Genomic DNA, 13,239 nt, shown 5'->3' with positions numbered 1-13,239 from the left:
CTATCCCACTGCTGCCCAGATCCTGGACAGTCCCACAGCATTGCCTGCTAACTATCCCACTGCTGCCCAGATCCTGGACAGTCCCACAGCAGTGCCTGCCAACCTTCCCACCGCTGGCCAGTCCCACAGCAGTGCCTGCCAACCTTCCCACCGCTGGCCAGTCCCACAGCAGTGCCTGCTAACTATCCCACTGCTGCCCAGATCCTGGACAGTCCCACAGCAGTGCCTGCCAACCTTCCCACCGCTGGCCAGTCCCACAGCAGTGCCTGCTAACTATCCCACTGCTGCCCAGATCCTGGACAGTCCCACAGCAGTGCCTGCCAACCTTCCCACCGCTGGCCAGTCCCACAGCAGTGCCTGCTAACTATCCCACTGCTGCCCAGATCCTGGACAGTCCCACAGCAGTGCCTGCTAACTATCCCACTGCTGCCCAGATCCTGGACAGTCCCACAGCAGTGCCTGCTAACTATCCCACTGCTGCCCAGATCCTGGACAGTCCCACAGCAGTGCCTGCCAACCTTCCCACCGCTGGCCAGTCCCACAGCAGTGCCTGCCAACCTTCCCACCGCTGGCCAGTCCCACAGCAGTGCCTGCTAACTATCCCACTGCTGCCCAGATCCTGGACAGTCCCACAGCAGTGCCTGCCAACCTTCCCACCGCTGGCCAGTCCCACAGCAGTGCCTGCTAACTATCCCACTGCTGCCCAGATCCTGGCCAGTCCCACAGCAGTGCCTGCCAACCTTCCCACCGCTGGCCAGTCCCACAGCAGTGCCTGCTAACTATCCCACTGCTGCCCAGATCCTGGACAGTCCCACAGCAGTGCCTGCTAACTATCCCACTGCTGCCCAGATCCTGGACAGTCCCACAGCAGTGCCTGCCAACCTTCCCACCGCTGGCCAGTCCCACAGCAGTGCCTGCCAACCTTCCCACCGCTGGCCAGTCCCACAGCAGTGCCTGCTAACTAACCCACTGCTGCCCAGATCCTGGACAGTCCCACAGCAGTGCCTGCCAACCTTCCCACCGCTGGCCAGTCCCACAGCAGTGCCTGCTAACTATCCCACTGCTGCCCAGATCCTGGACAGTCCCACAGCATTGCCTGCTAACTATCCCACTGCTGCCCAGATCCTGGACAGTCCCACAGCAGTGCCTGCCAACCTTCCCACCGCTGGCCAGTCCCACAGCAGTGCCTGCCAACCTTCCCACCGCTGGCCAGTCCCACAGCAGTGCCTGCTAACTATCCCACTGCTGCCCAGATCCTGGACAGTCCCACAGCAGTGCCTGCCAACCTTCCCACCGCTGGCCAGTCCCACAGCAGTGCCTGCTAACTATCCCACTGCTGCCCAGATCCTGGACAGTCCCACAGCAGTGCCTGCCAACCTTCCCACCGCTGGCCAGTCCCACAGCAGTGCCTGCTAACTATCCCACTGCTGCCCAGATCCTGGACAGTCCCACAGCAGTGCCTGCTAACTATCCCACTGCTGCCCAGATCCTGGACAGTCCCACAGCAGTGCCTGCTAACTATCCCACTGCTGCCCAGATCCTGGACAGTCCCACAGCAGTGCCTGCCAACCTTCCCACCGCTGGCCAGTCCCACAGCAGTGCCTGCCAACCTTCCCACCGCTGGCCAGTCCCACAGCAGTGCCTGCTAACTATCCCACTGCTGCCCAGATCCTGGCCAGTCCCACAGCAGTGCCTGCCAACCTTCCCACCGCTGGCCAGTCCCACAGCAGTGCCTGCTAACTATCCCACTGCTGCCCAGATCCTGGCCAGTCCCACAGCAGTGCCTGCCAACCTTCCCACCGCTGGCCAGTCCCACAGCAGTGCCTGCTAACTATCCCACTGCTGCCCAGATCCTGGACAGTCCCACAGCAGTGCCTGCTAACTATCCCACTGCTGCCCAGATCCTGGACAGTCCCACAGCAGTGCCTGCCAACCTTCCCACCGCTGGCCAGTCCCACAGCAGTGCCTGCCAACCTTCCCACCGCTGGCCAGTCCCACAGCAGTGCCTGCTAACTAACCCACTGCTGCCCAGATCCTGGACAGTCCCACAGCAGTGCCTGCCAACCTTCCCACCGCTGGCCAGTCCCACAGCAGTGCCTGCTAACTATCCCACTGCTGCCCAGATCCTGGACAGTCCCACAGCAGTGCCTGCTAACTATCCCACTGCTGCCCAGATCCTGGACAGTCCCACAGCAGTGCCTGCCAACCTTCCCACCGCTGGCCAGTCCCACAGCAGTGCCTGCCAACCTTCCCACCGCTGGCCAGTCCCACAGCAGTGCCTGCTAACTATCCCACTGCTGCCCAGATCCTGGACAGTCCCACAGCAGTGCCTGCCAACCTTCCCACCGCTGGCCAGTCCCACAGCAGTGCCTGCTAACTATCCCACTGCTGCCCAGATCCTGGCCAGTCCCACAGCAGTGCCTGCCAACCTTCCCACCGCTGGCCAGTCCCACAGCAGTGCCTGCTAACTATCCCACTGCTGCCCAGATCCTGGACAGTCCCACAGCAGTGCCTGCTAACTATCCCACTGCTGCCCAGATCCTGGACAGTCCCACAGCAGTGCCTGCCAACCTTCCCACCGCTGGCCAGTCCCACAGCAGTGCCTGCCAACCTTCCCACCGCTGGCCAGTCCCACAGCAGTGCCTGCTAACTAACCCACTGCTGCCCAGATCCTGGACAGTCCCACAGCAGTGCCTGCCAACCTTCCCACCGCTGGCCAGTCCCACAGCAGTGCCTGCTAACTATCCCACTGCTGCCCAGATCCTGGACAGTCCCACAGCATTGCCTGCTAACTATCCCACTGCTGCCCAGATCCTGGACAGTCCCACAGCAGTGCCTGCCAACCTTCCCACCGCTGGCCAGTCCCACAGCAGTGCCTGCCAACCTTCCCACCGCTGGCCAGTCCCACAGCAGTGCCTGCTAACTATCCCACTGCTGCCCAGATCCTGGACAGTCCCACAGCAGTGCCTGCCAACCTTCCCACCGCTGGCCAGTCCCACAGCAGTGCCTGCTAACTATCCCACTGCTGCCCAGATCCTGGACAGTCCCACAGCAGTGCCTGCCAACCTTCCCACCGCTGGCCAGTCCCACAGCAGTGCCTGCTAACTATCCCACTGCTGCCCAGATCCTGGACAGTCCCACAGCAGTGCCTGCTAACTATCCCACTGCTGCCCAGATCCTGGACAGTCCCACAGCAGTGCCTGCTAACTATCCCACTGCTGCCCAGATCCTGGACAGTCCCACAGCAGTGCCTGCCAACCTTCCCACCGCTGGCCAGTCCCACAGCAGTGCCTGCCAACCTTCCCACCGCTGGCCAGTCCCACAGCAGTGCCTGCTAACTATCCCACTGCTGCCCAGATCCTGGACAGTCCCACAGCAGTGCCTGCCAACCTTCCCACCGCTGGCCAGTCCCACAGCAGTGCCTGCTAACTATCCCACTGCTGCCCAGATCCTGGCCAGTCCCACAGCAGTGCCTGCCAACCTTCCCACCGCTGGCCAGTCCCACAGCAGTGCCTGCTAACTATCCCACTGCTGCCCAGATCCTGGACAGTCCCACAGCAGTGCCTGCTAACTATCCCACTGCTGCCCAGATCCTGGACAGTCCCACAGCAGTGCCTGCCAACCTTCCCACCGCTGGCCAGTCCCACAGCAGTGCCTGCCAACCTTCCCACCGCTGGCCAGTCCCACAGCAGTGCCTGCTAACTAACCCACTGCTGCCCAGATCCTGGACAGTCCCACAGCAGTGCCTGCCAACCTTCCCACCGCTGGCCAGTCCCACAGCAGTGCCTGCTAACTATCCCACTGCTGCCCAGATCCTGGACAGTCCCACAGCAGTGCCTGCTAACTATCCCACTGCTGCCCAGATCCTGGACAGTCCCACAGCAGTGCCTGCCAACCTTCCCACCGCTGGCCAGTCCCACAGCAGTGCCTGCCAACCTTCCCACCGCTGGCCAGTCCCACAGCAGTGCCTGCTAACTATCCCACTGCTGCCCAGATCCTGGACAGTCCCACAGCAGTGCCTGCCAACCTTCCCACCGCTGGCCAGTCCCACAGCAGTGCCTGCTAACTATCCCACTGCTGCCCAGATCCTGGACAGTCCCACAGCAGTGCCTGCCAACCTTCCCACCGCTGGCCAGTCCCACAGCAGTGCCTGCTAACTATCCCACTGCTGCCCAGATCCTGGCCAGTCCCACAGCAGTGCCTGCTATCTATTCCACCGCTGCCCAGACCCTGGACAGTCCCACAGCAGTGCCTGCTAACTATCCCACTGCTGCCCAGATCCTGGACAGTCCCACAGCAGTGCCTGCTAACTATCCCACTGCTGCCCAGATCCTGGACAGTCCCACAGCAGTGCCTGCCAACCTTCCCACCACTGGCCAGTCCCACAGCAGTGCCTGCCAACCTTCCCACCGCTGGCCAGTCCGACTCCCACAGCAGTGCCTGCCAACCTTCCCACCACTGGCCAGTCCCACAGCAGTGCCTGCTATCTCTCCCACCACTACCCAGACCCTGGACAGTTCCACAGCAGTGCCTGCTATCTATCTCACTGCTACTCAGACCCTGGACAGTCCCACAGCAGTGCCTGCTATCTATCTCACTTCTACTCAGACCCTGGACAGTGCCACAGCAGTGCCTGCTATCTATCCCACCACTACCCAGACCCTGGACAGTCCCACAGCAGTGCCTGCTATCTATCCCACCACTACCCAAGATCCTGGACAGTCCCACAGCAGTGCCTGTTATCTATTCCACTGCTGCCTACACCATGGACAGTCCCACAGCAGTACCTGCTATCTATTCCACCGCTGCCTACACCATGGACAGTCCCACAGCAGTGCCTGCTATCTATTCCACCGCTGCCTACACCATGGACAGTCCCACAGCAGTGCCTGCTATCTATTCCACCGCTGCCTACACCATTGACAGTCCCACAGCAGTGCCTGCTATCTATTCCACCGTTACCCAGCTCCTGGTCAGTGCCACAGCAGTGCCTGATAATCGCACCACTGCCCAGATTTTAGACAGTGCCACAGCAGTGCCTGCTTACTATCCCTCTGCTGGCGAGAGCCAGGCTAGTCCCACAGCAGTACCTGCTTACTAACTATTCCACCACTACCCAGATCCTAGCCAGTCGCACAGCAGTGCCTGCCAACCTTCCCACCGCTGGCCAGTCCCACAGCAGTGCTGGCTATTCATCCCACAAGTGCCCAGATCCTGGCCAGTCACACAGCAGTGCCGGCTATTCATCCCACAAGTGCCCAGATCCTGGCCAGTCCCACAGTAGTGCCGGCTATTCATCCCACAAGTGCCCAGATCCTGGCCAGTCCCACAGCAGTGCCGGCTATTCATCTCACAAGTGCCCAGATCCTGGCCAGTCCCACAGCAGTGCCTGCCAACCTTCCCACCGCTGGCCAGTCCCACAGCAGTGCCGGCTATTCATCACACAAGTGCCCAGATCCTGGCCTGTCCCACAGCAGTGCCGGGTATTCATCTCACAAGTGCCCAGATCCTGGCCAGTCTCACAGCAGTGCCTGCCAGCCTTCCCATCGCTGGCCAGTCCCACAGCAGTGCCGGCTATTCATCCCACAAGTGCCCAGATCCTGGCCAGTTCCACAGCAGTGTCGGCTATTCATCACACAAGTGCCCAGATCCTGGCCAGTCCCACAGCAGTGCCGGGTAGGGTTGAGCGACCTTGACTTTTTTAGAGTCGATCTCAATAGTCGGGTCGAGTGAAATCGGCCGATTATGACGTAAAGTCGGGATCCACCGAAACACGAAACCCAATGCAAGTCAATGGGGCAGCATAGTCGGCAGTGAGTGGGGGCCAGGAAAACACCTAGAGTGCCCATTTTAATGCCAAAACCATGCATTCTTCTTAATGAAGCTTGTCAATCTTAATTTCCCTTATAATAATAGTTAAGGTAAGGTAAGTATTTAAACTTTGCAAGTGCTGTGATCCTGAGCAAGCAGGGGGGCCCATTCGTTGGCATTGGCACTGGCACAGGGCCCCTCAAAGTACGGCGGTGTGTTTGCACAGCGGGGGCGCCTCCCACCGGCAGCGACACTTTTGCGTACTATGAGGGGCCCTGTGCCAGTCACGTCGCCAACGAGTATTCCTCCCCCCACCTGATGAAGGAACCTGCACTTTCATCTGCACCTTCCTCTTTGTCCCCGTGTAAGATGGTATGCGGGAAGAGGAACCTGACTTTCAGCAGGGTCACAATCTTGCTGTGTAGCGTGCACGGGGAATGTTGCGTTATGGGTCAATGTACCAGCAGACTCATCTATCACTGGCTGGGCAATGGGCAGGATGAGGAGGAAACACCGATATAGGCCCAAAGAATAAAGTGGTTTAAATGCAGTTCAAAATTGGTAAGAGGACTAACCAGGGGGCATTGCTTTGTTCAGTGGAGGACAACTGTAATGAGAGGCTGACACAGAGAGTAGGCCCAAATCAGTAATTAGTCTAAATGCAGTTCGAAATTGGCAGCAGTAGTAAACAGGCGGCACAGCTTTGTTCAGTGGAGGAGAACAGCAAGGAGCGGCAGACACCAATAGTAGGCCCCAACCCAACTAGTAGGCCAAATGCAGTCTAACATTAACAACTCCTCTTTTGTTTAACAACTACTTAACGAGAGCCTGAAAATGGAATTTCAGGACAGGAAACCAGGAGAACAGCAAGGAGCGGCAGACACTGTTAGTAGGCCCCAACCCAACTAGTAGGCCAAATGCAGTTGTTCCATTTAACAACTATTTAACAAGAGCCTCAAGATTGAAGCAATGGAGAGGCAACCTGGGGAACACCTTGGAGTGGAACACACCGTCTCTACACCCCTGACCCAACTTGTAGGCCGCATGCAGTGTTGTTTTCAACAACTACTAAACGAGAGCCAGAAGATTGAAGCAATGGAGAGGCAACCTGGAGAACACCTTGGAGCGGCAGACACTGGTAGTAGGCCCCAACCCAAGTACTAGCCCCACTGCAGTTAGATTTACCAAAAAATACTAAACGAGAGCCTGAAGATCAAAGCTCAGAAAAGGCAACCCGGAGAACACCTTGGAGCGGCAGACACTGGTAACATAGTAACATAGTTAGTAAGGCCGAAAAAAGACATTTGTCCATCCAGTTCAGCCTATATTCCATCATAATAAATACCCAGATCTACGTCCTTCTACAGAACCTAATAATTGTATGATACAATATTGTTCTGCTCCAGGAAGACATCCAGGCCTCTCTTGAACCCCTCGACTGAGTTCGCCATCACCACCTCCTCAGGCAAGCAATTCCAGATTCTCACTGCCCTAACAGTAAAGAATCCTCTTCTATGTTGGTGGAAAAACCTTCTCTCCTCCAGACGCAAAGAATGCCCCCTTGTGCCCGTCACCCTCCTTGGTATAAACAGATCCTCAGCGAGATATTTGTATTGTCCCCTTATATACTTATACATGGTTATTAGATCGCCCCTCAGTCGTCTTTTTTCTAGACTAAATAATCCTAATTTCGCTAATCTATCTGGGTATTGTAGTTCTCCCATCCCCTTTATTAATTTTGTTGCCCTCCTTTGTACTCTCTCTAGTTCCATTATATCCTTCCTGAGCACCGGTGCCCAAAACTGGACACAGTACTCCATGTGCGGTCTAACTAGGGATTTGTACAGAGGCAGTATAATGCTCTCATCATGTGTATCCAGACCTCTTTTAATGCACCCCATGATCCTGTTTGCCTTGGCAGCTGCTGCCTGGCACTGGCTGCTCCAGGTAAGTTTATCATTAACTAGGATCCCCAAGTCCTTCTCCCTGTCAGATTTACCCAGTGGTTTCCCGTTCAGTGTGTAATGGTGATATTGATTCCCTCTTCCCATGTGTATAACCTTACATTTATCATTGTTAAACCTCATCTGCCACCTTTCAGCCCAAGTTTCCAACTTATCCAGATCCATCTGTAGCAGAATACTATCTTCTCTTGTATTAACTGCTTTACATAGTTTTGTATCATCTGCAAATATCGATATTTTACTGTGTAAACCTTCTACCAGATCATTAATGAATATGTTGAAGAGAACAGGTCCCAATACTGACCCCTGCGGTACCCCACTGGTCACAGCGACCCAGTTAGAGACTATACCATTTATAACCACCCTCTGCTTTCTATCACTAAGCCAGTTACTAACCCATTTACACACATTCTCCCCCAGACCAAGCATTCTCATTTTGTGTACCAACCTCTTGTGCGGCACGGTATCAAACGCTTTGGAAAAATCGAGATATACCACGTCCAATGACTCACCTTGGTCCAGTCTATAGCTTACCTCTTCATAAAAACTGATTAGATTGGTTTGACAGGAGCGATTTCTCATAAACCCATGCTGATATGGAGTTAAACAGTTATTCTCATTGAGATAATCCAGAATAACATCCCTCAGAAACCCTTCAAATATTTTACCAACAATAGAGGTTAGACTTACTGGCCTATAATTTCCAGGTTCACTTTTAGAGCCCTTTTTGAATATTGGCACCACATTTGCTATGCGCCAGTCCTGCGGAACAGACCCTGTCGCTATAGAGTCACTAAAAATAAGAAATAATGGTTTATCTATTACATTACTTAGTTCTCTTAGTACTCGTGGGTGTATGCCATCCGGACCCGGAGATTTATCTATTTTAATCTTATTTAGCCGGTTTCGCACCTCTTCTTGGGTTAGATTGGTGACCCTTAATATAGGGTTTTCATTGTTTCTTGGGATTTCACCTAGCATTTCATTTTCCACCGTGAATACCGTGGAGAAGAAGGTGTTTAATATGTTAGCTTTTTCCTCGTCATCTACAACCATTCTTTCCTCACTATTTTTTAAGGGGCCTACATTTTCAGTTTTTATTCTTTTACTATTGATATAGTTGAAGAACAGTTTGGGATTAGTTTTACTCTCCTTAGCAATGTGCTTCTCTGTTTCCTTTTTGGCAGCTTTAATTAGTTTTTTAGATAAAGTATTTTTCTCCCTATAGTTTTTTAGAGCTTCAGTGGTGCCATCCTGCTTTAGTAGTGCAAATGCTTTCTTTTTACTGTTAATTGCCTGTCTTACTTCTTTGTTTAGCCACATTGGGTTTTTCCTATTTCTAGTCCTTTTATTCCCACAAGGTATAAACCGCTTACACTGCCTATTTAGGATGTTCTTAAACATTTCCCATTTATTATCTGTATTCTCATTTCTGAGGATATTGTCCCAGTCTACCAGATTAAGGGCATCTCTAAGCTGTTCAAACTTTGCCTTCCTAAAGTTCAATGTTTTTGTGACTCCCTGACAAGTCCCCCTAGTGAAAGACAGGTGAAACTGCACAATATTGTGGTCGCTATTTCCTAAATGCCCAACCACCTGCAGATTTGTTATTCTGTCAGGTCTATTAGATAGTATTAGGTCTAAAAGTGCTGCTCCTCTGGTTGGATTCTGCACCAATTGTGAAAGATAATTTTTCTTGGTTATTAGCAGAAACCTGTTGCCTTTATGGGTTTCACAGGTTTCTGTTTCCCAGTTAATATCCGGGTAGTTAAAGTCCCCCATAACCAGGACCTCATTATGGGTTGCAGCTTCATCTATCTGCTTTAGAAGTAGACTTTCCATGCTTTCTGTTATATTTGGGGGTTTGTAACAGACCCCAATGAGAATTTTGTTACCATTTTTCCCTCCATGAATTTCAACCCATATGGACTCGACATCCTCATTCCCTTCGCTAATATCCTCCCTTAAAGTGGATTTTAGACAAGACTTTACATAGAGACAAACCCCTCCTCCTCTCCGATTTTTACGATCCTTTCTAAACAGACTGTAACCCTGTAAGTTAACTGCCCAGTCATAGCTTTCATCTAACCATGTCTCGGTTATTCCCACTATGTCAAAGTTACCTGTAGATATTTCTGCTTCTAGTTCTTCCATCTTGTTTGTCAGGCTTCTGGCGTTTGCGAGCATGCAGTTTAGAGGATTTTGTTTTGTTCCAATCTCCTCACTGTGGATTGTTTTAGAAATGTTCTTACCTCCCTTCTGAGTATGTTTTCCTGGGTCGTCTTTGTTCGAGTCTAATGTTTTTCTTCCCGTCCCCTCTTCTTCTAGTTTAACGCCCTCCTGATGAGTGTAGCGAGTCTTCTGGCGAATGTGTGTTTCCCAGGTTTGTTGAGGTGTAGTCCGTCTCTGGCGAGGAGTCCATCATACCAGTAATTCACACCGTGGTCCAGGAATCCAAATCCTTGTTGTCTGCACCATCGTCTTAGCCAGTTGTTTGCATCAAGGATCCTGTTCCATCTCCTGGTGCCATGCCCGTCTACTGGAAGTAGGCTTTAAACCCAAAATTTTTGTCAATGGAGTTTATAAAATGTTCCAGGGGTACACAGGCAGCATTGGTGTGGTAAGCGGAGGACAATTTCTATTTGGGACTGCAGACAGACTTAGTAGGCTGTCCCCTGTGGACCATGCATCCACAACATTAACCCAGTGCGCCGTAATGGACATGTAACCTTTCGTGGACATGCCTACTGGTCCATGCATCTGTTGTCAGGTGCACCTTTCTACTATTAGATAGCCTGAGAGCATGGACAATGCGGATTTTTACATGATGGTGGAGGGCTGGGATGGCTTTTCTCGCAAAAGAAGTGACGACTGGGTAGCTCTTACCGTGGTACAGCGTAGTCCATCTGGGCTTTATAATTATAAATAAAAGAAAAAATGTAGGCTGTATGCACTTTGAAATAGGTTCCAGGGGTACACGGGCGGCAGTGGACTGGTCACTGGAGGACTAGTGGAAGGAGGGACCGCAGACAGGCTTCGAAGGCCTAACATAAAAAAATTGGGCTGTAGGCACTTTATAATTGGTTCCAGGGGTACACGGGCAGCAGTAGACAGGTCAGTGGAGTAGTAGTAGAAAGAACGGACTGCAGACAGGCTTCGAAGGCCTAACATAAAAAAAATTGGGCTGTAGGCACTTTCTAATTGGTTCCAGGGGTACACGGGCAGCAGTGGTCTGGTCAGTGGAGGAGTAGTAGAAAGAACGGACCGCAGACAGGCTTCGAAGGCCTAACATAAAAAAAATTGGGCTGTAGGCACTTTATAATTGGTTCCAGGGGTACACGGGCAGCAGTGGTCTGGTCAGTGGAGGAGTAGTAGAAAGAACGGACCGCAGACAGGGTTCAAAGGCCTAACATAAAAAAATTGGGCTGTAGGCACTTTATAATTGGTTCCAGGGGTACACGGGCAGCAGTGGTCTGGTCAGTGGAGGAGTAGTAGAAAGAACAGGACCGCAGACAGGCTTCGAAGGCCTAACATAAAAAAAATTGGGCTGTAGGCACTTTATAATTGGTTCCAGGGGTACACGGGCAGCAGTGGTCTGGTCAGTGGAGGAGTAGTAGAAAGAACGGACCGCAGACAGGCTTCGAAGGCCTAACATAAAAAAATTGGGCTGTAGGCACTTTTAAATTCGTTCCAGGGGTACACGGGCAGCAGTAGACAGGTCAGTGGAGGCCTAGTGGAAGGAGGGACAGCAGACAGGCTTCGAAGGCCTAACATAAAAAAAATTGGGCTGTAGGCACTATCTAATTGGTTCCAGGGGTACACGGGCAGCATTGGTCTGGTCAGTGGAGGAGTAGTAGAAAGAACGGACCGCAGACAGGCTTCGAAGGCCTAACATAATAAAATTGGGCTGTAGGCACTTTCTAATTGGTTCCAGGGGTACACGGGCACCAGTAGACAGGTCAGTGGAGTAGTAGTAGAAAGAAGGGACCGCAGACAGGCTTCGAAGGCCTAACATAATAAAATTGGGCTGTAGGCACTTTTAAATTCGTTCCAGGGGTACACGGGCAGCAGTAGACAGGTCAGTGGAGGCCTAGTGGAAGGAGGGACCGCAGACAGGCTTCGAAGGCCTAACATAAAAAAAATTGGGCTGTAGGCACTTTTAAATTCGTTCCAGGGGTACACGGGCAGCAGTAGACAGGTCAGTGGAGGCCTAGTGGAAGGAGGGACCGCAGACAGGCTTCGAAGGCCTAACATAAAAAAAATTGGGCTGTAGGCACTTTTAAATTCGTTCCAGGGGTACACGGGCAGCAGTAGACAGGTCAGTGGAGGCCTAGTGGAAGGAGGGACCGCAGACAGGCTTCGAAGGCCTAACATAAAAAAAATTGGGCTGTAGGCACTTTTAAATTCGTTCCAGGGGTACACGGGCAGCAGTAGACAGGTCAGTGGAGGCCTAGTGGAAGGAGGGACCGCAGACAGGCTTCGAAGGCCTAACATAAAAAAAATTGGGCTGTAGGCACTTTTAAATTCGTTCCAGGGGTACACGGGCAGCAGTAGACAGGTCAGTGGAGGCCTAGTGGAAGGAGGGACCGCAGACAGGCTTCGAAGGCCTAACATAAAAAAAATTGGGCTGTAGGCACTTTTAAATTCGTTCCAGGGGTACACGGGCAGCAGTAGACAGGTCAGTGGAGGCCTAGTGGAAGGAGGGACCGCAGACAGGCTTCGAAGGCCTAACATTAAAAAAATTGGGCTGTAGGCACTTTATAATTGGTTCCAGGGGTACACGGGCAGCAGTAGACAGGTCAGTGGAGTAGTAGTAGAAAGAAGGGACCGCAGACAGGCTTCGAAGGCCTAACATAATAAAATTGGGCTGTAGGCACTTTCTAATTGGGTCCAGGGGTACACGGGCAGCAGTGGTCTGGTCAGTGGAGGAGTAGTAGAAAGAACGGACCGCAGACAGGCTTCGAAGACCTAACATAAAAAAAATTGGGCTGTAGGCACTTTATAATTGGTTCCAGGGGTACACGGGCAGCAGTGGTCTGGTCAGTGGAGGAGTAGTAGAAAGAACGGACCACAGACAGGCTTCGAAGGCCTAACATAAAAAAAATTGGGCTGTAGGCACGTTATAATTGGTTCCAGGGGTACACGGGCAGCAGTTGTCTGGTCAGTGGAGGAGTAGTAGAAAGAACGGACGGCAGACAGGCTTCGAAGGCCTAACATAAAAAAAATTGGGCTGTAGGCACTTTTAAATTCGTTCCAGGGGTACACGGGCAGCAGTAGACAGGTCAGTGGAGGCCTAGTGGAAGGAGGGACCGCAGACAGGCTTCGAAGGCCTAACATAAAAAAATTGGGCTGTAGGCACTATCTAATTGGTTCCAGGGGTACACGGGCAGCATTGGTCTGGTCAGTGGAGTAGTAGAAAGAACGGACCGCAGACAGGCTTTGAAGGCCTAACATCATAAAATTG

Source organism: Ranitomeya imitator, chromosome 1, assembly GCF_032444005.1.
Source record: "Ranitomeya imitator isolate aRanImi1 chromosome 1, aRanImi1.pri, whole genome shotgun sequence".
NCBI classification, from domain to species: domain Eukaryota; kingdom Metazoa; phylum Chordata; class Amphibia; order Anura; family Dendrobatidae; genus Ranitomeya; species Ranitomeya imitator.
The sequence above is the reverse complement of the archived record's forward strand: the minus strand, read 5'-3'. Positions refer to the sequence as shown.